Here is a 22,985-nt window from a genome sequence, read left to right as displayed (position 1 = left end):
TGAGCAGCTACTGTCCAGACTGTGTCAGCTTGAGAAATGTGTAAGACCTCTGGTGTTCCCAGGGCTTTCAGTCCCTGTTTCATGCCTGCCTTATGTGGCTGTTGCTTTGAGAGGGTCCTTTTAAGCTCTGGGATGGAGAAGGTATAATGATATAGTTGATTTCCTGCATTGGTAAGGTCAGGCCTGGTTTGACACTCATTGGTGCTTGTAGGCCCACCTGGTCAAAGCTGGTAAAGCATTAAGAAAGTTCTAGAGGGTCTTGCTAAATTCCTAATTTTTTTGGAAATGTGTCTGTGTGTGGATAAATACATATTCTTATTGTGACATGACAAAGAAAAGGAATATTGAACTCATGCCTCTCAGAAGGTTGTAAGAGGCTGGTCTTGCAAAATACTGTGCTGTGCTCATTTGTCCCTGAAATCAGAAGATCAGGAGGTTCAGCTCCTTTCAGGTTTTCTGCTACCAACTGTCATCTCTGCTGGTGTCAGTTTTATGTTAACATTGCTCATCTGTGGGCAAAAAGAAACACACCCCCCACCCAACATGTCTTCTGTTAGGGCTCATAGGGCAGTAGGAAGGGTCTTTGGTTTATGCTTTTGGCTGCATATGTGTGCTTTTGCCACTGCTGTGAGCAGCAATGACTTTTCTGCATCCATCCATTGGGAATCTTACTAATTAATGTAGGAGTTATTGTCTTAAAGTTTGTCTTTAGTTCAGCAATGGCTCAGGTAAAGGGATATTCTTAAGCTGTCTTTGTATCTTTTCAGCTTAAATATAATTACTAATATTACTGGCCATGTTAGTCCCTCGGTGTGTGTATCCTTTGGTGGCATCAGCAAGGTCCTGAGCCTGGTGTGTTGGCAGCTGACAGGAGCCTTCAGTAGGGCATTTGTCAGCCTCCAAAGTGGCAGTCTAGACATGCTGTGCTCACACTTCTACATATCTGATTTGGTCTGAGGCACTTTCAGGGTGAGGCTGTTTGCTCCCTCCCTGGGGAGGGTACACCAAGTATGTGGGTGTGCGTGCATATTTCTGACCCAGATTTTCTTGCTAGTTCATGAGTCAGATAAGTGTAGGTAGATGTAGATAGAACTGAAGTCTGAATCTCCCTATCTAAAGACAGGAAAGGAGAAAAATACTTTGCCGAAGCTTTCTCTTCTCCAGAGCAGTTAGGTGCAATGGTGAATGTTTGATATATGGGTTAGCCACTGGAGGATCTGGAGGTCACTGCATTTAAGAACGAACTGAACCTATATGACTGTTTCCTGTGTAGGAACAGTGACCTTGCCGTTTTTCTGCAAAACATCTGTTTTAAAAGACAAGGCAATAGCAATCTTTTCAAACCATGTTTTGGTTGAGGGGGATGTTCTTCCTTTAGAAAACATTTGCAATGGAGTAGACATAAAGTGGGCTAAGACTCTTAAGTCCCTTCAGAAAGTCCCTTTAATTTTTGTCCCTGCCTAATCAGCTGACCTGATTCTGTACCTCTGGACTAGCTTCATCCAGGGCACTGCTACTTCAGCTCACCACTGCTCACCCTGAGGCAGAATAGCATTTCCATTCAACCTGGCCATTATTTTCCTCTGAACAATTCTCTATTCAGAATTTCCCTTTCACTGGGTGTTGTGACAAATAGTGAAAGAGCAGGGCCCAGGCCTGTTGTTCCTTATGATCTTGCCGTGGGTAATTTCTCAGATCTGTAGCATAAGATGGAAGAAAGGAAAAAACAAACAAACAAACTGTAGCATAAGATGGAAGAAAGGAAAAAAAAAACAAACAAACAAACAACCAACCCTATTTCCTGATGAAACACTGGGGCAAAATGGCATCCTAGGGAATTTCAGAGGAACTGGAAAGTTGAAACCAGAGTGTCTGGTCACCCTACTAAAGAAAATGCCTTTTCCAGGCTGAAGCTACTGCTGTTCTTTGACGTATCTGTATTTCAATAGTGGTTATTTTCCTTCCCTGGTGCATGGGTAGCAAATCGTGGGCCTGGGAAGGAACTCTATTGCTTTGCCTGCATACTAGATGGGGGAGCAGAAGAGAGGGCTCCAGCCGTGCCCAGCAGACTGCTTTTTTCAGACTGGCAGGTGGGACTGATGCTTCATCAGTTTCTCTTGAATTGCAGGAGTGGGTGAGGGGCAATTAATTTGAGGCTGAGAACTCCAAGGCACCAGTCAGTGCAGAAAGCAGATATTCCTCTAGCTGTGCTGTCAGCTATGCTAGAAGAACCCAGGGGAGCAGCTGGAACTGGAGGAATGGTTGGAGCTGATTTTATAATTTTTGATTTTATCTTTTTTCATTCTGTTTGACATTTTCAAGATGGAACCTTTGCTCCAAATTGATTGCCTATGGCAGCGTGAGCTGGGGAAATAGGACTTCACTTCCCTGCAATCACTTCCTCTCAGCTCTCTCTGGCTAAACAGGGATGGAGGGAATGATGATTGTAGTATTGCCAGCTCTTGCCTGTCACGAGATAAATGTTCATCTAATTAGACAAAACGAGTGTCTATATAAGCTGGGAGGGGAAGAGAGAAAGGAAGGAAAGCTGTGTCCAACAACTTTGAACGTGAGTAACTGTCTCTTTATAGAGGATGCCAGGGTAAGGATATCATTGAGTCGCTACTAGGCATTTACCCTGTCACATTTTGGCCCCAGTCTTGTGCACAGAAACTTGGTCCATAGTTCTGGCTTCTGAAAAACTTCAGCAGCATCACTGATGCTTTTAGAAATGGAGGTATATATTATTAGACCAAAAATCCCCCCAAAATCTGAACAGTTCTATATTTATTCGCATATTCAGTTCCATGTGTTTTACACTGTTCTCATAGGTTCACTTTTAACGTGCTACAGATTTGTGTTCACAAAGCATGGGGAAAGTGATCATGGCAGGGGTTTGAGCTGTGGAATATGGTACAGGCATTGGGAGGGGTGAGAGGCATTTTAAGGTGATGGAATAAGCACTTTAACGTATGTACTTGTACTTTAAGAAAGCTGACCATGAAAAGGAGGCTATGTTGATGCAAACTTTTTTCTCTTGTCCCAAAAACTTCAGGAAACCATTAACTGGTATATTATGGCAAAGAAGGTGAAAGGCTGTGTTTGCTTTGAAAATGGTAGTACCACCAAGGCAATGAGGGGATATACTATATTCAGTTTGGCATCTTCCAGGAACCAACAGTGCTGCTCTCTAAAGCCACTGTGAGGGGTAAGGCACTCAAAGCCCAGGGAGTATTTAGTCTACTGGCTTACTCCTTGAAGCAAAACAGAAACCTATTGGGTTGATGCTGTTTTATACCATCAGAAGGACTGTAGGAACGTCATTCAAAAAAATTTTTTTTCCATATAGGCTATAGATAACCCAGGCTCTAAATTGATCTTTTGCTGCAGTCTTTAAGAAAGAACTGTTTTGAGAAAAAGGGTAACCACGGCATAGAAGATAGGCAGAGAGGAATTTCTAAGTATGCTTAAGCTAACTATCTACATTTCATTGTCTTGCTGGGAGAGTTAGGATTAGAAACTTATTTTGAGGAAGCCAAATAGTGCAGAAAAGGGAAGGAAGATAAGAGGAGAGGGATTGTCTTCATACTTTCTTAGAGCCAGTCTAGCATGATCATGTTTTATTTTTGCCTCTAGCTTCTTTTGTTTAGACCTTATGGTTCCTTGCTCATTTTTACCTTTGAACATACTTGTATTTGCTGTGGGACTTCTTTGTGCATCCATTCCTTGAACGATTTCAACAAGAACAACTGTGTAGGTGCTGCAGGGTTGTGGGCTAGCCTGCTGTAGGCTCAGACCTGCCTGGAGCCTCACAGGGCTGATGCTTGTGGGTCACTCTGCAGTCTTCCTCACTGTGGTCTTTGCAAGGGAAGGGTAAAAGGGGCCTTTTCCAGGGCCACCTTCTCCCCAAGGCAGGTGAAGAAAGTATTGTGGCTTTGAAGCGCTGCAAACAAGCAAGTTGCTGATGTGTGTTCTTGAAGAGTGAGATTTATTTTTCTCTCAGAGAACAAGTCAAACCACTGCTTCTTCCCTTTCTCCTGCCTTGGTAGCTGAAACAGGACAAATACTGCATGGCGCTCAGAGCTTTTGTATGGCAGAGCTGCCAGTGTCTTGTGCTATATCACATGAAAGTCTCCACATCAGAAGAAAGATGAAAAATTCTTCCTTCTCTCCAAAAGCTTTTATTTTGCTGACTCACAGAGCACCTATCATGCGAGGTAGATAGCTGGGTCTTTAAGTCTGTTATTTTTCCTTCCTCCCTATATATCACAAACCTGAATTTGTACTTTGGATTAAACGCGGCCACAAAAGAGGGAATTTCTGTTTGTCTGCTCTTCTCCAGCTTGCCATTGCCACCTAGGTCTGTCTTCCACGGCAGCCATGTTTTGTGTCCAGGAACACAGAGAGTGCTGCATCTGGGCAGAAAGTGGCTGGAATTGCTATGGAAACTGATCTCTTCCTGCACAGCTCAGAAATTGTGTCACCAGACTGCTTTAGAGAGAACCAGTTCACACACAGGTAGCTGATGCTTCCTGAGAAATGTTTAGAATTTCCTGTTTTTTTGGAAATGCTCCTTGTCTGGCACTGTGTGATCTCCTTTGCCTGTCTCCCACCCCCTACTTCTACTGCAGGACCACAGAATATGGGCTCTGAATTTAAAACGTTGGCATGGGGAGTTGCATTGTCAGGAGAAGAGGAACCATAATGCCTTGTGTTAATTGGAATGATAACGTTCATCTGCGCTGTTGAAAACTGCAATAATCCTGTGTTTGTGGTGGTCTGAAAGCCATTTGCATAAAAAATGAATTGTAAAGTCAAAAGTAATAGCCTGGCACATTCTGAGAGGAGTAAGTATTGGAGGAAATGAAGGATTTCTACAGGATGTAGAGAGTGGTAATATTTTAATTCATATAGCATCTACGCTGAAAGCTGAATGGATTTTATCAGCCTTAATGGTCTGAACTTCGCAGGAGATTAAGGCTTCCTCATTTAGGCCTGCAAAGCACTCAAATACCTTCTTATAACCAGTAAAACTACTGGGGGGGCTGGAAAAATCTCCTTTTGTAGAGGTCAGTTATGGTACTGATGGCAGTGGCAACAATTAGCACTCTGGAAAAGACTGTAATGTCTATACTTCTAATTACTACAGGCTTTCCAAGGCTTCTCACTCCATGGAACAAGACGTTGAGATTTGCACAGAAGCTCAGTTGATAGCTTGACAATGCATTAGTAACACCGGTAGCCTCATGGGCTTGACCCTGTCTGCTTTTATAAGCAACAATAAATATTTCATTGTTGTATCTGTATTAAGTGCTGGCCCGAGAGAATTTTGCTTTTGTTTTTTTCCAGGGTACTACTGCAAGCAGTGTTTGAAATAAATAGGCAGCATCCCACTTTTCTTACTCCTTTCTTCCACGCTCTCTCCCATACTCCCTTGGGTCTCCTTCCATTCCTATCTTCCACTACAAGGAAATGCTGTTTCATTTTTAATTAGCTACCTTGACCCCGAGATGGAGGTACACCCTGAAGTATGACACCGTCCTGCTGGTCAGTGCCATTTGGCTGACAATATGATGTAATTCCTTAATGCATTGGTTATTAAAGCAGACGGGGCAGCCATCCTGGAGGTTAGTCAGGCAGCAGGTGCTCACATGCCTGGAGGTCTAGTGTTGTTGGATCTCCATCACATTCATCATTCCCATAGCTAATGACCAGGTGGTAGTGACAGACCTTCTCATTTCCCTCTCTCTGCTGTAGGGTTTTCTTCATATCCTGCTATTTCAAGCTAAGATATAAAAATGGGTTTTTTTGGCATCAAAATCTAAGACCTATTTTGAAATCTGTAAGGGATTTTATTGCCTTCTGCTAAGCTTCATCTTAGGATCTGCTAATATGGCTATGACCTTAATACCTGTACTAGTGAATATCTTTCCCAACTGCATACTACTTTTTATTTCCCATACTACCTTTGCTTCTTAGAGACAGAAGAGCAGGGCAGGAGTAAGGGAGGAGGTCAGTAGACCTCCCGGTCCTGAGTTGACAGGGCTGTCTGAGTAGGAAACATGGCCAAGATTTGGGAAGGGAGAAAATGAGGACAGGGAGACGGGTGAAACTTTGTTCTGGTGAGTTGGGAGAGGTGAGACAAGGGATTACTGAACATTGAAACTGGGATAAGGGCTAGACTGGACTGGAACAATTTGGAAGGGAAGGTGCAAAAATGGCCAAGATCTGTTGTTTGTGTGTGTTAGAGGAGGGCAGGGAATGAACAGGGAAGGATCCTCTCCAAAGCCCTGTTCAAAGTGCACAAGTCAGGAGTCTTACTGTACATCTACCACTAACAGACCTGTGAAACACTGGTAGAGGGGAGGTATCATCCTGCTCCCTCAGTCAGCAGCTTCTTCCACCTGCTCACATAACAGGGGGCTCAGATGTGAACCAGAAGAGTCTTGAAATTCTGCTGACAAACCACTCGCCACTCTTCTGAATCAGTAAGATATCCCCCAGTAGCATTCCTGCTTTTGCAGTTTGTTGGTTGTTTGAAAGTTAAGAACTTAAAAATGCTCATCTGATTTTATTTTAAGGTTGCAAACACAAGCATGTAAAGTTAGGAGATGACACAGTTCAGGCTGCATACTTGGCCTTAATTTATCTCCTTTGAGCACACTCATTATCAAGTCTTTAATTACTGTAATCACATACTGTGTTTTCCACAGGACCCCTGCCTTGTTCCATACATTTGGGATATTATGTTTCCATTCAATGATGTCTTCAATGTTTGGTTTCTCTTTCATTGCTTAATGTATAGTTGCTGGCCTTTTTATTGCAGAATACACAACTCCTGATCCAAAGACAGAGTTAACTACTTTGTGAGCTTTGTCACATTTCTAATTATTGTACTGAAGCATGGCATGTAAAGATAAATACAATACTATCTAATAACCTTTTGAAGTGGGCTATAACTTCCGTTTTAGGCCTGGCAATCAAAGTTAACTGTCTTGGGTTTTTTTGGGTGTCCGGTTAGAGATGATGAAGACTTGGGTTTTACAGTACTTAGCATTAAATAGCCTTTTGTATGTTCAGAGCACAGCTCCCATTGACTTTCAGAGCAACTGTACGTGCTCCACACCCTGTAAATTGGACTTCAAATGGTCACCCGACTCACACTGGGTCAGAGTAAATGAGAAAAACATGGCTAGGGACCGCCTCTAATGAGATTTTTTAGATTAATTGACTTATCGCCAAGGACTTCTGGGGTAAGTGTAGAGGAAAGTGCTTGTGTGAGAGGGAGGAGGAGCTGTATGTCAGCTGACTGATCTCAGCTCCTACTGCTCTTAGCTAGAGGGTTGCATGTGTTATCGCCTTTCACACTGACCCTTTCAAAGGGTCACATTCTTGTATTTCCTAACTTTGGCATGCTTGACTCAGCAGCCTTCAAAATGTTTTGGTATTTTTTGTTTGCTTTTGGTTTTTTTGTTATATTTTTAAGTGCAGGCGCTTGGATTCACCTTGGCTTAGGCGATGTTTTATGTTGTCTTCCACTGTTATATTGGAAAAAAGATGATGTTTTTATCTTCATCATTGAAAAGAGTCTTAGGGTGTTTACGGAGCTGTTCTGAGTGCAGGAAAATTGAGAGCAAACCCCCTCCAGCCTTACTGGTGATTTTTTGCAAAGGAGTATTAGAGACATTTTGCCTGTTGCAGTGTGGAGATGTTGACAGGTAAAACATACCATCACTAATCATTTCCAGTCGTTCAGCCAGTCAAAATATAGCTTTATTAATATGCATACAGAGCTCTCTGTTTCCCTTCTCTCCCTCTTGAGAGAGACAGAGGGGGAGAGATGAGCGTTTTTCTATGTCTCTTGGCTAATCAAGAATGATGCCGTGTGCATTCTTAGGGTGAGAACACAGGAAAGAACAAACAGGATGACCTAATGGGTCTCTTCCATCTGACTTCTATAACTTTTGATTTATATACCAATTTAATGCCTGGTTTATGATGATTTATATCCCAGTTTATTTATACCCCAGTCTGATGCCCCACCCCACACTGTTAGTGAGATGAAAGCCAGCCAGTTAAATATTTCAAGGTGATTACATGCCACATGCCACACACAGGGTTAGTAATGAGAAGCAAGTGCTTCCTTGCTTCAGTGAAAGAAGAAAGACTTAAGTGGAACACTTTGGAAACGAGATTATTGTGATTTGTTCACAAAGCCATGCACTATCCACAAGGGAACATCACAGCAGCCAGTGTGGGATAGATGCCAACAAACTTTGAATCAAACAACCTGGCTTTGACCCTGACAGAAGCTGCAGGCTGAAACATGTAGGTGATTTTTTATACGTTGATAGCTACTAGGCACTGGTTGCCATTTTAAATACTGTTTTGCAATGATGCTCTTTGTACATTGAATTACAGAATAAACCTGATCCTCATATACAACCAGGACATCCTCCTACTTGCTACTTTGAAAAGGTCTAAAATGTGTGAATATTAATGTGTGAAAACTATAATGCAGCTTTACATCCTCAGATTCTTATATTGTTAACTGGGCCATGATGGTTTCAGCCACGTTGTCGGAGCTGAATGTAGTTCTGGCCAAGGAAGACTGGATGAAGCTGAAGGATTTGTCTTGGGGCCTATCCCAAGACTCCTTAATTGGCTGGGTGAATCACAGTTTAGCTGTTCAATTATTCCCTGCCCACCTCCAGGAACTGATTGCACAGTTGGTGAGGGAATAGGAAATCAGGAATATAAATCAACTGCAGGTATCTCCTGTGGGACTTCAGAGTTCAGTCTTGCAAATCTCATCTGGCTGCTTTGGATGTAGGTTATATTTAATGGAGCTTGAGCCTGTGTGTCCCTCTGCATCACTGGAATTATGACAGCTAATTTGAGTCTATCTGCTGCTGGTGTGTGCAATTGATCAATATCTCTTTCATAAATACAAACTCTCTCTCGTCTCTGCCTCCATCAGCTTTGTCTTTTCTGGCTTGCCCTTTGCATCCCTGTTTCTTTTGGTTTTTTTCCCCCCAAACTTGATTCTCACCTAGATATTCTGAGAGAAGGAAATCAATGGAAGAATATCACTTACTGACCTAAGAAGGACTTCTTTACCATACAGAACTAAGGCTGTAAATAATTCAGTAGAGCCCTGTCTTTTCTTTCCTCCCATAAGATTGAGTTTATTAAAATTTTATGGGAGGGGACATGGAGGTGGCTGAATTACTGGTTTTATCTGATACAATCTTTAGCAATGCATTAGCTCGGCACTAGCTGCTCTTCGCTCATCATAGGCACATACCAAATCAGTCGTCCTTGTAGAATCCATTCTGCAGCATGTTATAATCACTTATTTGAGCATGATTTAATGCCATTCCTTATAACTCACTCATGCCTGATTGTGTTGCTGTGGGAAGAAAAGTGTTAAACTGCCAAAGCAAGGATTAATCTCCCCCCCCCCCCCCCCCCCCCCCAAGTATTGGGAGGAAGTCAGTAGTGGCATGAATCCATATACACAAAGATCCTAATCAGGAGGGAGCAATAGTCTGGGGACTAAGAGTTTGGTTCTGCTTATATTTATACAAGAATATTAATTCTACTGAAACAAGAATAGATATTCTGAGATAAAAATAATGTGAAATCAGCATCTGGGTGCAAAATACTCAATAGATTTCAGAGAAAAAAAAAAGTGCTCCTTGAGATTTTAGACTTTTTGATATTTTAGTGAAAATGAACAAATTCCACAATTACACTTTTCTGTTAATGCTGCTGCTGACAGTGTAGTGCACCTTCCATCCTAGCATATTGAAACACTTGGGCAATGGTTTTCACTCAGTATCCTTCTGACTTAAAACAGGGTGCTGAAGGAGGAATACAACCCAAGTACACCCAGTTCACATGCAGAAAGAGAGTTACAGAGAGGTTAATTGACCTGCTAAATGTCGTGCAGAGAGTGAGTGGGAGAGCCAGAAACAGGACTCAGGTCTTTGGACTCCCACTGTTGTAAGTGCTAGACAATGCTGCCTCCCGTAGTGCTAGAGATTATGCAGCATCTCTCTTAGAAAAGGCCATTGCAAAACCCTATATCAAGGATAATGTTTTTTCTAAAGATATTAAAAAAAAAAAAACAAAACCAAACCCAACTTTCAAGTGAAAGCTTACTGGCCAAAACCAGAATCCATTACATACATTAGTGGTGATTTTCTCTTAGAAATAATGGCAGAAGAACCTTCAAAGGCTGGTAGTGAATTAAGGTATACAAAGTGGCAATTCCTCAGCACCGGCTGAAAACGAGGTCCTTGGAGATATCTGAGGGCAAGCAATTATAATCAATAATCTTTTCAAAAACTGTCTCCATTACAATATGTGTAGGTGCTGTGGATTTTCTGCCACGTATGAATTGTACCCTAAACCACTGTCCTTACTGATTGTCATGACAACTGATATGCACAGCAAGACTAACTTACTGGTACTCAGAGTTTTACCTGCAAGTAATCTTAACTGTCATTTTATTTGAAAAGTAATCAAATGAGTACCTTTTGACAAATAATAATCAGTCCTATTACAGAGCCATAAAATAATCTGGAAGAAGAAATGCACACTGAATGGAAAACTGTAGGCAAATAACTTCAAAATGGCCTTCCTGATATGGCTTGGGGAGAACTTGTCCTGTATGGCAAATCCTCCTTGGCCAGCAGAGGGGCCACAGCCAGCTCTGCACCTCATCCCAAAATGGCATGGGTAAGGAACTGATTAATTGACAGGTATAGTCCTGCACCATGATTACTAGCTGTGAACCATCCACTGCCAGGGTATATTAGAGCTACCTGTGATTTATTCCAACATAAACCTAGGTTGAACTGGTCTTTGGCTCATTTCAGGAGTATCTTCATCCCTCATAGACCTTGGCGTATCAGGACATATGTGTTGACTATTTCTGATGTATTTTATTGCTGTTTAGGTCTTTGTATGAAAGCAGGATTTTTATTCAGTAAATAAGCCTTGGCTCTGACACTTAACCCTTCACTGGAGCACTAGCCCTCTGTTCTGACTTCAGCTGATGAAGTGGAAAAGTCTGTGGTGACATCACTTCCAGGGAAGACCAGATTTTTCATGTGGAAGGAGTTGAGAATTTTTTCTAAGCAGCAGACAATATATGCAAGTTTTTTGTCACAAGGAACAGGGTAGAGAAACGAAAAAACTTCTTGATATGGCAATAGAATTAGCTTTTCAGAGTAGTCCTCCCAAAGTTTTCCAGGAGGAATCAGTGACTCTCTGAAGAGCTGAACTGACAACTCTGCTAGGTGAAGCTTTTTGATGGACCAAGGGTAGCACAGGCAGGAGCACTTTGAAAATCTGTGTGATGCATAGATGGATTAGATCACTTGATATATCTCTCTGGCTGCTAGTTTGTAGGATTCTCTGGTTAACAGTTCTGGCCTTGGCTTTCCATGGGAAGGCATCCCCTATGCAAGTAAGAGAGCAGAGTTCCAGAGGTAAATGAATCCCCATTTTATGGCAGGCAGATGATACCAAGTGCACTTTAAGGATATTCTTTTTTTATCACTGTTGGGGGAGACTCAGTATTTTACTAGCCAGAAAAGAGAGGCCATTTGTCATCAGCTTATTGGATTCATGACGAGTGTTTTGCTGTCCTTTTCTCACAGAGCAGAAGAGTTGATCTGTTGCTGTACAAAAGCAATACTTAGAGAAGGCATAGTAGATACTGTTGTAGGGGTAAGACCCTGTAGTAAGGTCTGGGAGGCCCCTAAACCTGGTGGTGTATTCCCCAGAAGAGATGCATTAGCTGAAAGGGTTCCACCTGAGTGGGGGACCATGGAGAGCTAATCCCCAGGCAGTGACGACCTATAAGAATTGCAAACTTGGCTATGAAGTTGGCAGAAGGAGCTTCAGTCAAAGAGGATATAGGTAGGATGCTGATGTGGCCCAAGGTTATCTGCAGAGGGCTCTGACCCACATAGCAATTTTGTCTTGGTGGGGTTGGGGGGAACTAGTTTGGGGCAGAAAGCCAGCTGCTTTGACAGCGGCCTTCATTTTGATGTTGATAGAAAGGGAAAGACATCTGCTGGGTGGCTGTTCAGTGGCAAGGTTGGCAGCTGAAGGAACACTGCTGCTTTCCAAGTCTTTTATTCCTGTTTTGTAGGCATGAGCAGAGAAAAACACTCCCAGGTATAGGAGCAGGACTCTTACAGCCTTGGAGAGTGGTGAGTGAAGAGACAAACTCTTTGTATGACTGGGACACTGTCTTTTTAAATTTTTTTTTCTTCTTCTGAGGATGCAATTGGATGAGCTTTTAGTGGTGCCTTTAAGAATATGAATAAGGAAGCCAAGGTGATGTGTGTAAACACCTGGGGAGAAGCTAAAAGAGAACAGAGAATAATGGAAAAGCTGCTGGGGGAAATAATGCAATGCCTAGATGCTCTTCTGCATATAGAGAGAACCTCTCTCCTCTATTATGCATCAATGTGGATGCATCAGATTCATGTGAAAATCAAACAAATTGCTGACATCGCTGGCACTGCTGAGACAATAACCAGAAGCTGTTGCCTCTGTCACTTTCCTTTTGCAGCAAAGTCTGATAGTGAATGAGACTGGCATGAGTTTGCCATCACTCACTCATTACTTTTTAAAATTTACTTTTCAGTCTGTGTGTGTCAAGCTCTTGGCACAACCCTGATAAGCAACAGAAAGGTTGAGCAAACAAAGCGAGCCTTTCCACAGATCGATAGAGATCAATCTCTTCATTTTGACTGAATGACAAAACAAAAACAGCAATTAAAAGTATGTTTGATGCCGATAGCTAGTGGGCAGCTCCCAAAACCAAAGTACCAAGGGACACATAGGAGAGCTCTTGCCTGCACGTTATTTATACTGACCCCATCAGAGGGATGATGTTAGCACAGACGTGAGCATCACACAACAGGTAGATGTGCCTTGAGGCATGTGCGTGGAGGATCCTGGCCAAACTATTTGACTAGGGCTAGGTTTGTTGTTTTGTTATTTACCAGTGGTCCATGACACTGGCTGCAGTGCCATACAGCTTTGGGCACATGTATGTCCTAGACCACAGCATCCAGGGCAGAGCTGCAGGTGACATGAGGATGAGACTGTATACTCTGGTGTTAGTCAACATCTGTAATGTTGATTGGTACCAGATCACATGCAGCTGTCTAGTAATACAGCACATCTGGTGCACTGACTTACATAAAAGTCTAGGAGTGGGATGATTAGTTCATTTAGGTGTTGTTAGATCATTCAGTCAACCATGTGGGACATAGCCGCGCCAGTGCACTGAACCCCAACAAACCTTACAGGTACAGCTCGAAGGCAGCATGACTAGACAGTGTGTATGATTCACTGGACTCGGTTTCCTGACTGAATGCTGTGTACTGAAAGGCTTGTTCACTGTTGCATTCAAGTATCAAAACATAGGTCTTGGTGAAGTAGTCTTAAAAGGTGTGTCAGTACACCATATTGTCAAGAAAATAGTTGTCCTGGCAGGATCACTGGCTACTTAGAGCACCAAGTTATAAAAACACTATTGTAGGCACTAGTCCATGGAGCTGTTGTATACACCCATCTTACACCCACCTGTACGTGAATGTCTGGGATAGATATATAACAGGTGGCACAGGACAGTAAGCAGTGTAAGTAGAATATTACTGCTAGAAAATATCAATTGCTGATGCTTGACTCTCTTCCTTTTATGAAGAAGTAGAAAACTGCTTTTTCAGTTGTCCAAAATTCAATGTGTTTTTTTGTTTCTCTTGCTACAATGCTGGCATCAATAAAAGTAAGAAATGTGGTTGGATGTGATTGTTCTGGTGTGCCTCTGGCGTGAATGAACAGACAGTAGGAACAGAACATTGGCTCCTGCAATAAGATGAATTTTCTCTTTATTTGGGTGTGTGTGGGAAGGCTGAAATAATGTATTGCTTGTGAAAGCAAGAGACTTGACAGCACCGGCTAAAACCAGGCATACTGCAGGCAAGTACTGGGCACTTTTCCCAGTTACAGCCATGCCAGTGTGCTTAATCGCTGTGTACAAACTGTTGTTCTAGCCAGAGTTGATCCCTTGTTGGTGCGGTGCACTCTCTTGTCTTCAGACAGCTTTGCTGCTGTGTCTCAAGCCTTCCCCTGCAGTATTGCCTTGCTTCTCCCAAAACGTAGCACTACCACAGCTGCAGCCATGAACCTCTGCTCCCAGGGCTGCCACTCACATCAGAACACGTCTTGCTTCAGTGTCATGTTCTCCTGGAGGAGGTCAGATCCTGTAGACTAGCATCCATTTGTAGGGTATGAGTTCAACTCATGGCCCCAGTCTTTAGGTCCTTGGCTTTATCCAGCCTCTAGTTTTGGGACAGAGTGCCTGTGTGATGCATTTATATGCTTCTCATCATACAGCTATTTAGGAGCACTTTGGCCCCTCATGCAAGTGTGTTGCAACTGGGCCTGACGGGCATGGCCCTGAGAACTTGTTGCACCAGTAGATTTCATTGAAGAGTAAAAGCCCTCTGGAGGGACCGGTCAGCTCTTACTCAGTTGTGAACTGGGGGAAACAGAATTAGCATAGTGTCAGTGATTTTTGGCTTTCTGTAAGCCAAAGGTGTACAAGCTGTCCAAGGAGTGGGCTGAAGGTGCTGCTGTGGTGCAGCTGGAGTGGTGCAGAGAGGCCGTGGGCCTGCCTCCAGCCCCTGGGAGGGAAGGCTGAGGCTCAAGAGCCGGCTGCATCCCTGCACTCCCCTCTTCTCTGGTGGTACCCTTGTGTGGGTCCTTCTGGGGGTTTTACCAAACTGAAAGCCTGTGCCAGGGAGACATAATGCTGCTGAGTGGAGGAGAACAAAAGAGCTGCGAAAAGGGAGGTCTAAAAGCTTGTGGAGCAACATCACGTGGAAACCACAGGAGGTGGAAATTTTTCATGGTAGCATCAAGTGAGACAAAATCCCAGCACCTCAGGCAAACAATAACAAGCCCCGAGTTGACAGAGCTGCCCTCCTGCGAAGCCTTAGCCGTCGTGGCTCTCCTGCTCTGCCAGAGCTACTCTGAGGCTGCTCAGAAATGATTACCTCTCCTCTCTCTTTAGGGAAATGACAAAGGGGTGGGCTGGGGGAAAGGTGCCAGCAAGCACAGAAGGGAAGAGGGAACAGAGAAAACTTCATGTTGAATGTATTCATCACTATCTATTCTAGGGTCAGTTTTTGTCATTGTTTTGTATTAAATTAGGTGTTATTTTTAGGTTTCCAAATCCATACATGGAAATTATTCTCCAGCGTTCCAGTTTTCATCTTGTATACAAAAAAAATCTCATCTTGATAGCACATTATTGCATTATTTTTGTGTGATTTCTTTTATCCTTTCTTCTTTCTGCTCAAAAAAATTATCTCTTCTTGCTCCCCTACCTTGGCTAATATTACTGGAGATGCAGCAAGAGAGCGCTATTAATGTTTTCACTTGTTGCTTTACTGTTTCTTAGTTATGGGGGAAGTGTTGGTGGGTTAAGAAGAGGCTTAGCCAGCAGCCGCCCACCCACTTCCTTGTGATTTTTCTTCAAAGAAGGGTCTGACAAAGAAGGGTTGTTCTGTTGCAGATTTGCTGAGTTCAAAGCGAGTGCCCTACAGATACGACTCTGTGATTAATCCTCAGAACTGCACATAGAGCTTATGCTATGCTGCTGCTACTAATGTTAATGGGAGTCAGGCAGCTTACTACCAGTGCACTGCTTTAAAGAGTAATAACTTACCCAGAAAAGTCCTGAGGCAAGAGAAGTGATAGTCGTTTATTAATTCTTTTGTAAATCCTTTTGTCTACGGTGTTGGCATTGCTTTCCATCCATTTCTAAGTCATGACATTTTGGTGAGCCCTGGGCCTTGAAATAGGAAGGCAGGATGGTCTTTTTTCCATGTCATTGAACTCTTTGGTGCCAAGAGCAGGTGCGTATACTAGAATTCCAGGCTATATTTACAAAGGAGAGACAAAACCATCATAAACATACTTTACACCCTCTGTTGTGCATGCAAAATTAATGGCTGTAGAGAAAAATGTGACCTTTCGGCAGCCATCAGAAAGCACATGGAGAAAGCTGCCCTGTTAGCTTTGATAGAAAGCAGTCCTATATCTGGAGCATGGTTTTGATATCAATGAGATATTTACTTACAAAAGCATGTGCTTTTTCAGGAGGCAATGAATTTGGGTACCTGGTTTTGAGACGTCTGATACGAAGTATACTTGAAAGGGCCTGATGGTCAGTGGGAAAGGGCTCAGCATTCCTCAGCAGCCTGAGTAAGATTGTCAGCATCTGGCTATGGTTATGTGCAGCAATACCTCCTAGTACAGACAGTTGCCCAACAAAGGTGTCCCTTTGGCAGATTTGGCTGTATTTGTTATTTCTGTGTTTGTTAGACCTGAGATTTCCAGTGAAGATGTTGCTTCCTCATTGGAGGAGAGAACTCTGGCTAGGAACCAACTCATGGAGAAAAGGCTGTGTGCAAAATTGCACCATAGTACTGGATACTTCTTGCTATGTGTGAAAAGTTTCCTCTACACATGCAGTGGATGTTGGTGTTCCAAAAGCAGGAGAACTGTAATTCTGGGATAAATTACCATACTGTGTTGATTTCTAAAAGCACTTGAACTACTCGGGATCCCAAAAGACCCTGAAAGTTACAGGTGAATCTTGAAAATCCCATATTTTGTTCCCAGAATAGATGAACCAGCACACAAACTGATGGATGCATAGTCTTGATGATCCTGGTGTGAATTGGCTTTGGAAGACGTGGCAAATGGCAGCTGACGTCAAAGGACCTCCTGAATACTAAGTTTCTGTCTTGAGATGAGTAGTCATAATTACAGCTACCTCTGTAGCTCGCATTGCAAAAGTTGGGATTCCTTCAGAAATGCTATTTCAAATAATGATCTCGCAACACGAGCTTGAGTATCGGTCTGGGGGAGTGGGTCATTCATTAGGTAGCATTGCCTTTCCCGCCCACCTTCCAATAAACATTCTGAATTATGTTTCTTCACCTTTCCTGCTTTTTTCCTTCCTTCCTTCCCAAATGCTTCAATTTTATATTCTTTCTCACTTTAAGTTACCTAGTATCCATATGCATATCCCTGTTGTTTCTGTATGTAACTATGGGATGATTTCCCAGCTGATTTTTCTCTTTGCCTGATGGGTTCTTTTTGTAGCAATGAGGCTGGTGCCAGGTACCTCTCAGTAAGAGAAATTTTAGTTATTTGAACAATGGTATCTCAGATACGAGGGTTCATTTCCCTGCCTCTGCCTGTGGTGACAGTCAAAGGATAGAGAAGAGATTGAGTTTCCTTTTGATCTGAGAGAGGTGAGTAGTGGCAAGCTGACTTCTTGGCAGGATGAATGGGTGAAGAGCTCTAGATAATTCTTGGTATGAACCATTTAAACTACCAGTGGGAGCTAGGCAGGCAACGTTCAACTAAAAGCACATCATCTCTTCTTCCCTTGCTTGCTGGTATATCTCACAGAGGGATATGGGGGACAACCTGGAGTATGGTGGTGGCCCTTAGTGGGGCTGGCAGAGGTCTTGGGAGCAACATTTGGTGGCAGCAGTTGCCACTGGATCGTGTGGCTGCTACTCCAGGTAGCAGCCTGCCTGGTATCAGCTCTTAGCAAGTGTAGAAGGACTAACAGACCTTAGTATTTCCTATTGGGCTGTGCAATATACTTTTGTCCCCTTCCCCATTTTCAGTCCTGAAACAGCCTCTTTCAGACCACCATGATTACCGGCACAGGCCTGTTTCGGGTTTTGGAGTGGGTTAGTAATGCAAAACTCTGGTTTAGCTCCAAATGGAACATGATTATACTGCAGGCAAAGTCTCATTTATTCAGGCAACATAGGCTTTACTGTCTTATTGAGTTCACATGAATGTTTTACGTGCCCTGGGAAGATGTTTGACAGTGTCATCATCAAGTCACACCATTATTGTATAAAAATGTAGTTCTTGAGTTTCATTTTTATGAGAGCACATTAGAGAAATCTGGGATAATCCAGAATTTTTAGAAAAAGATGACTGCTTATTTTCAGAACTCCCTGTAGATCAAACATAGGAAAAACAACTTGTCTTTCAGGAGAAGATTGAAGGCTGTAATTACACAAAATAGCATATGTTTGCAATGAGTTGAATTTTCAAATTTATATGTTTAAAAAGAAACCATACTCATCTGTTGTCCTTTCTCCAAACTGTAGCATGAACTAGTACTCAGAGGGGTTTTTTTTTCCATTATTGGCTTCTAATCCATAGCAATTAAAGAAACAAACAAATTCCTCTATAACTCCCTAATAGGATTATTACACAAAATAGCATATGTTTGCAATGAGTTGAATTTTCAAATTTATATGTTTAAAAAGAAACCATACTCATCTGTTGTCCTTTCTCCAAACTGTAGCATGAACTAGTACTCAGAGGGGTTTTTTTTTCCATTATTGGCTTCTAATCCATAGCAATTAAAGAAACAAACAAATTCCTCTATAACTCCCTAATAGGATTTAGAAGTTACCATGCAAAAGTTGCAACAGCCAGACTCTAAAATTCTTCCTTTAAAAAGTCATTGTGAGTCCTTCCTATAATAGTCAATATGGTTATTAAATTCTCATACTGCTTCCCATCAGCCCTGTTCCTGTGCTTTCATTGGCTACATCATCTCTGACATTCAGGTATGGGATATTTATCTATCAGATGTGGGTATTTTTTTTACTGAACCTGTTTCCCTAAGGGAGACAGTCAGCAATTTGCTACTAGAAAGTAATAGGGCAGTTCTTGTGAACTTCTTATATTATGTGGATGAAACATGCCTGTACACCTCATCTTTGCTCTGTTTCCCTTACATCCTCTCTCCATGTCTGCACCCTCTGTAGAAGGGCAGACTAGCACCTTGCTAATAAGACTTGCAGCACATAGGCTGGGGCATTTTCCAGGAGATGCTGTCAATGCATTTGCCTGGCACGAGCCCTGTGATGTCTCTGGGAGGCAGCAGGAGCTACGTGGTGGTGGTCGTGGCTGGGCAGGCAGGGGCTTACCTGCACCCGAGTTGAGGTGACTTGGGCTTCTGCTTTCTTACCAGCCAAGCTCCAGAGCACACCTACCATAGGTTTGTTCTTCAAGTCTGATTACAAGATAAGTTTTTGAGCAAGATCTAATGTTGCACACAATATAATGTCGGCATCCTGCCCCCGTCCCCATGCTTTCAGCCTCAGGATCCTGCAGGCAGCAGTTACTCTGCACGCGCTCCTGCCCGGGGCTGCTCAGGTCCTTCACGCACTGCTTTGGCAGCCCTCAGACTCTGACTGCACGGCTCTATCTTTAGAGCTGCAGAAAGTCCAGTACCGCAGTGTCACAACATCCTACGGAGTGGGTGGTAGAGCAAGACGTGATATGAATTTGAATTCCTTGCAAATTATTTCTTGGGTAGGAAAATTTGCCTGAGTTCGTGAACCTCAGTTTTAGAGGCGCATTAACAGTAGAGAGAGCTTTTGACATGTGCTTGCTGCAAAGTCTAACAACGAGGAGGTTATCTGCATGACGGAATTACTTTTTATAATCTTCTGATGTCATTTCCTTAACCTTGTGCTAATTTTATCACAGGGTTACCTTTGTTACATTCTACTTACAAAAGGGAAGAAAACAACTAGTTAGTTATTATTCTAGTTGAATCACAGAATAAAATTCAGACACAGCTCTCGTACAGTTCTAGTATCTGAGGAATATCAGCATTATGAACTGAATGTTATTAGCATATTTGTTATTAACGGTGCACAGAATTTATTTATTAACAGTAATGCACAGATAATTCATTCTTTATGTGCTTGCACTTCTGTTTTGATGTAGTTAATATTGAAAAAAGCTTGTATTTTTCAGTTTACGTTAAATATATTGATGATAAAGGTCGAGTTAGTTTGCTGTTACTGTGGGTCGTGTGTCACCTCACGCTCCCTTAGGGACAAATTTAAGGCTTCACTTTCTTAATATCCTTTAAGTACGTGGCAAGGTAGAAGTTCTCAGCTAGTATTGATTATTGCTGTTTTATTCTTGCAAATTTCAAAATCGCTATAGTAAACATTTCATGTAAAATTTAAATCAGCTTGTAAATGCTGAAATCAACAAATAATTTTTCACCTTTGTATTTTCAGTAACAAATTTATACATCCTGGTGCAAAACAAATGGCATGCGCTGCGCTTTATAAATTTACATCACAAGAGCAAATTATTTTCATAATCGCTGTGGATTTTATTCACTGCTAGGATTAAGACATAATGGCACAAACTAGATAAATACCCCTGGTTCCAGCTGTAGCTGCTCACAAATAAACAAGTCTATTTTGGGCAGTAGCAGAACCAAACTGATGGGTGAACGTGCTGACGTAGTATATCTTTGGGAAGCCCTCAGCAGCAGAGAGCTGATGGATTTCTGGTTGGAAAAAAACCCCGTGTGTTTCCCTCTCTGGGGAAAGAAGCAGCTGCCCTCCTCCTCTGGGACTGCATCCTGCTCTGTCCTAAATAGCCTTGATATGTTTGGCTGGCGGTGCAGTTGCTCAGGATGCAGTGTGATTCCCTTAATCATTGATCAAGAACATCTTGGTGGTGTTGGTCAATAAATGCTGCACGGGGCTCTTGGCATGGACCCATCCCCAGCACGGATGTGACTCTCTTGATAGCTCTGTTTCCCAACTTATGGCCCTTCTTTGAGGGGAATCAGAGATAGACACATCATGCCTCATCCAAAGGGTGTGAGAGAGAAGTTTCTGTGGTTGATCTAACTTTGTGGTGGTCATTTCCCACTCTACCATCCTACCCGGCTGTTTTACATCTAGCGGGTGAGGGTGATGCTCTCTGCTCGGTTAGAGAGAACATTGACCCTTTGAGAAAGACTGTGTGTCCCAGAGATTTCACTCATAGGGGATGGTGAAAGGAAAGCCCATGTCAGGGAGTCAGGAGGATTTTGAGAGCTGTTCTCAGTGCTCTGCTTGAGCTCACATGTAAGTTCTAATTTTCTGGGACCAACATGTATTTTGGATCTTTTAAAACTTTTTAAAAGTGTTAGGTCTCACTTTCTAAACACTTGCTGCAGTTGTATCATATTAGACCAGATTCAGCCTTGGAGAAAGCAGGAATAACAGAAGCAAGCTGGCCCATTTTATGTAATGTCATGACTGCCACAGGGAGCTGGAGTCATGCTGTGGATGGAAGGAGAGAGATGGGGCAGTACATGTACACATTTGTGCCTGTTAGCTACAGCCCTGCAGGGGACAGCTGGAAGTTTTCTTGGCTGGTCCATTATCCTGAAGGAGAAAAGGAATTGATATTTACTAGCCTTTGCACTGGGGAGCTCCTTAGCTGATTGCTGTTTATTTAATTATTGGAATTTTTGTTAACCCTTTGGTAAATGAAGACAGATCTTGCTTTACATTAAAAATCCATGAAGAATGCATAAGCATAAGAAACAACAACTCTTAACCAGGGAGTGCCCGAGGGATTAATCTGTAGTCAGGTGTTTCTTCAGGACACTTGATTTAAACAGGCTGCTTGCACGAAATATCAAAGGTGTTTTATTTGGAATTAGTTAAGTGGCTAGAGATAAATTTAGAAGTACAGCTCCTTATCCACAGACATCAAGTTCGGAAGTGTGTGTGTGTGGGTTGAGTGTTCTTAAAAACAGTCTGGCTGAGGCATTTCTAGTCTATTCAGGCAGAAATTTTTAGCTACAGTCTCAGTGGTTCTGGGCACAGACTGATGTTGCCCCTCTCCCAGTGACAGAAGCCTTATAGTGTCTGAATAAACTCTTCTTCAGTTTCCAGTGATGTCCTTATGTTGCAATTGTCTAGCTTTCCCTATGCCATAAATATTCTACAGGAGAACTTCTCTCTCTTTTTTTGTTCTTCAGTACTCCCTTTTCATCCTACAAGTATTTGAATATGATTTCTCACAGGGCAGTGGGAGCAGAACCATACTGACATCTAAGGATATTCACTTGCATTTTTCTCCTCACAGTTCATGTCCCATTTCATCTCCAGAGGAGGGGTTTGTCTTTCCCACTGAACTTACCTAAACTAGTCCATGCATAATGAGGCTGCCTTTCCTCCTGCATTTCTGCAGTCCTGTGTGATAACAGTCACACCAAGAGGATTCTTGGTGTTTGGTCCCCAGTGTTCTGCTCATCACAGGGCTGTGGTGCTGGTATTTTGTTGTTTCAAGCAAGAACTCAAAATGCTCCAACTTTTCCTTCCATGTGATGTGATTGCCTGAGTTGAAGTGTAGCTAATAAATCGCCCTCCCCGAGGACTACAATCTTCAGTTTCCATTTCTGATAGAATGTCTCTTTCTAGTTATCCTTGCTTACTGTCTCCCTTATATCTGTAGCACACACGTACACATGCATATATATGGACTGAGGGCAAACTCATGTTGCCTAGGTGTCCCATGTGTGCAAGAGGTGAATATAAATAAACATTTGGTTGTTATGCAGTTACTGATGCAACTGTGGATACTGTTGTCTGCATTGAAAAACTGTGGAAGTCAATGCAACTGGATAGTCTGAGAGCTTGATGGTATTTGTAACTTTTGTCACATGTATGTTGACATCTTGCACACTTTCTCTATGCCTTCTCAAGGTTTAGTGGCCTTAAATGAGTGTCTTAACATTGATATACAAATGCTGTCAGGCAGAATACAACATACCTGAGTTACCCTGTGCTCAGACAGAAAGAGCAAGGGCCTCAGTGGGGAGAGACAGGCACTCTCCCTTCTTTCCATGAGCTCCCCAACCGTTTCACACAACTACCTATGCAGTTGGCACCTTGTAGCAGCCTCAGAAGAGAGGTCAAGAGCTGAATCAATCAAGAGACAGCGCTGGTCTCAGTCTGGCAGGTAAGCTCCCTCCTGGTCACAGCTGAGATGAGTTCTTGTTCTTTTTAACTGTGCTTGCAAGCTGC

At 42.6% G+C, this 22,985-nt stretch overlaps 1 protein-coding gene across 1 annotated transcript in view; it reads left to right on the top strand.

The window, feature by feature from the left end:
* Positions 1-22,985, top strand: part of TMEM178B (transmembrane protein 178B) — a 233,483-nt gene that overhangs the window by 65,249 nt on the left and 145,249 nt on the right. The gene's annotated exons all lie outside the window — the stretch shown is intronic.

This window comes from Aptenodytes forsteri, unplaced genomic scaffold (genome assembly GCF_000699145.1).
Source record: "Aptenodytes forsteri isolate BGI_AS27 unplaced genomic scaffold, ASM69914v1 Scaffold56, whole genome shotgun sequence".
NCBI lineage: Eukaryota > Metazoa > Chordata > Aves > Sphenisciformes > Spheniscidae > Aptenodytes > Aptenodytes forsteri.
Note: the sequence above shows the minus strand (reverse complement) of the source record. Positions and strands in the feature narration are given on the sequence as shown.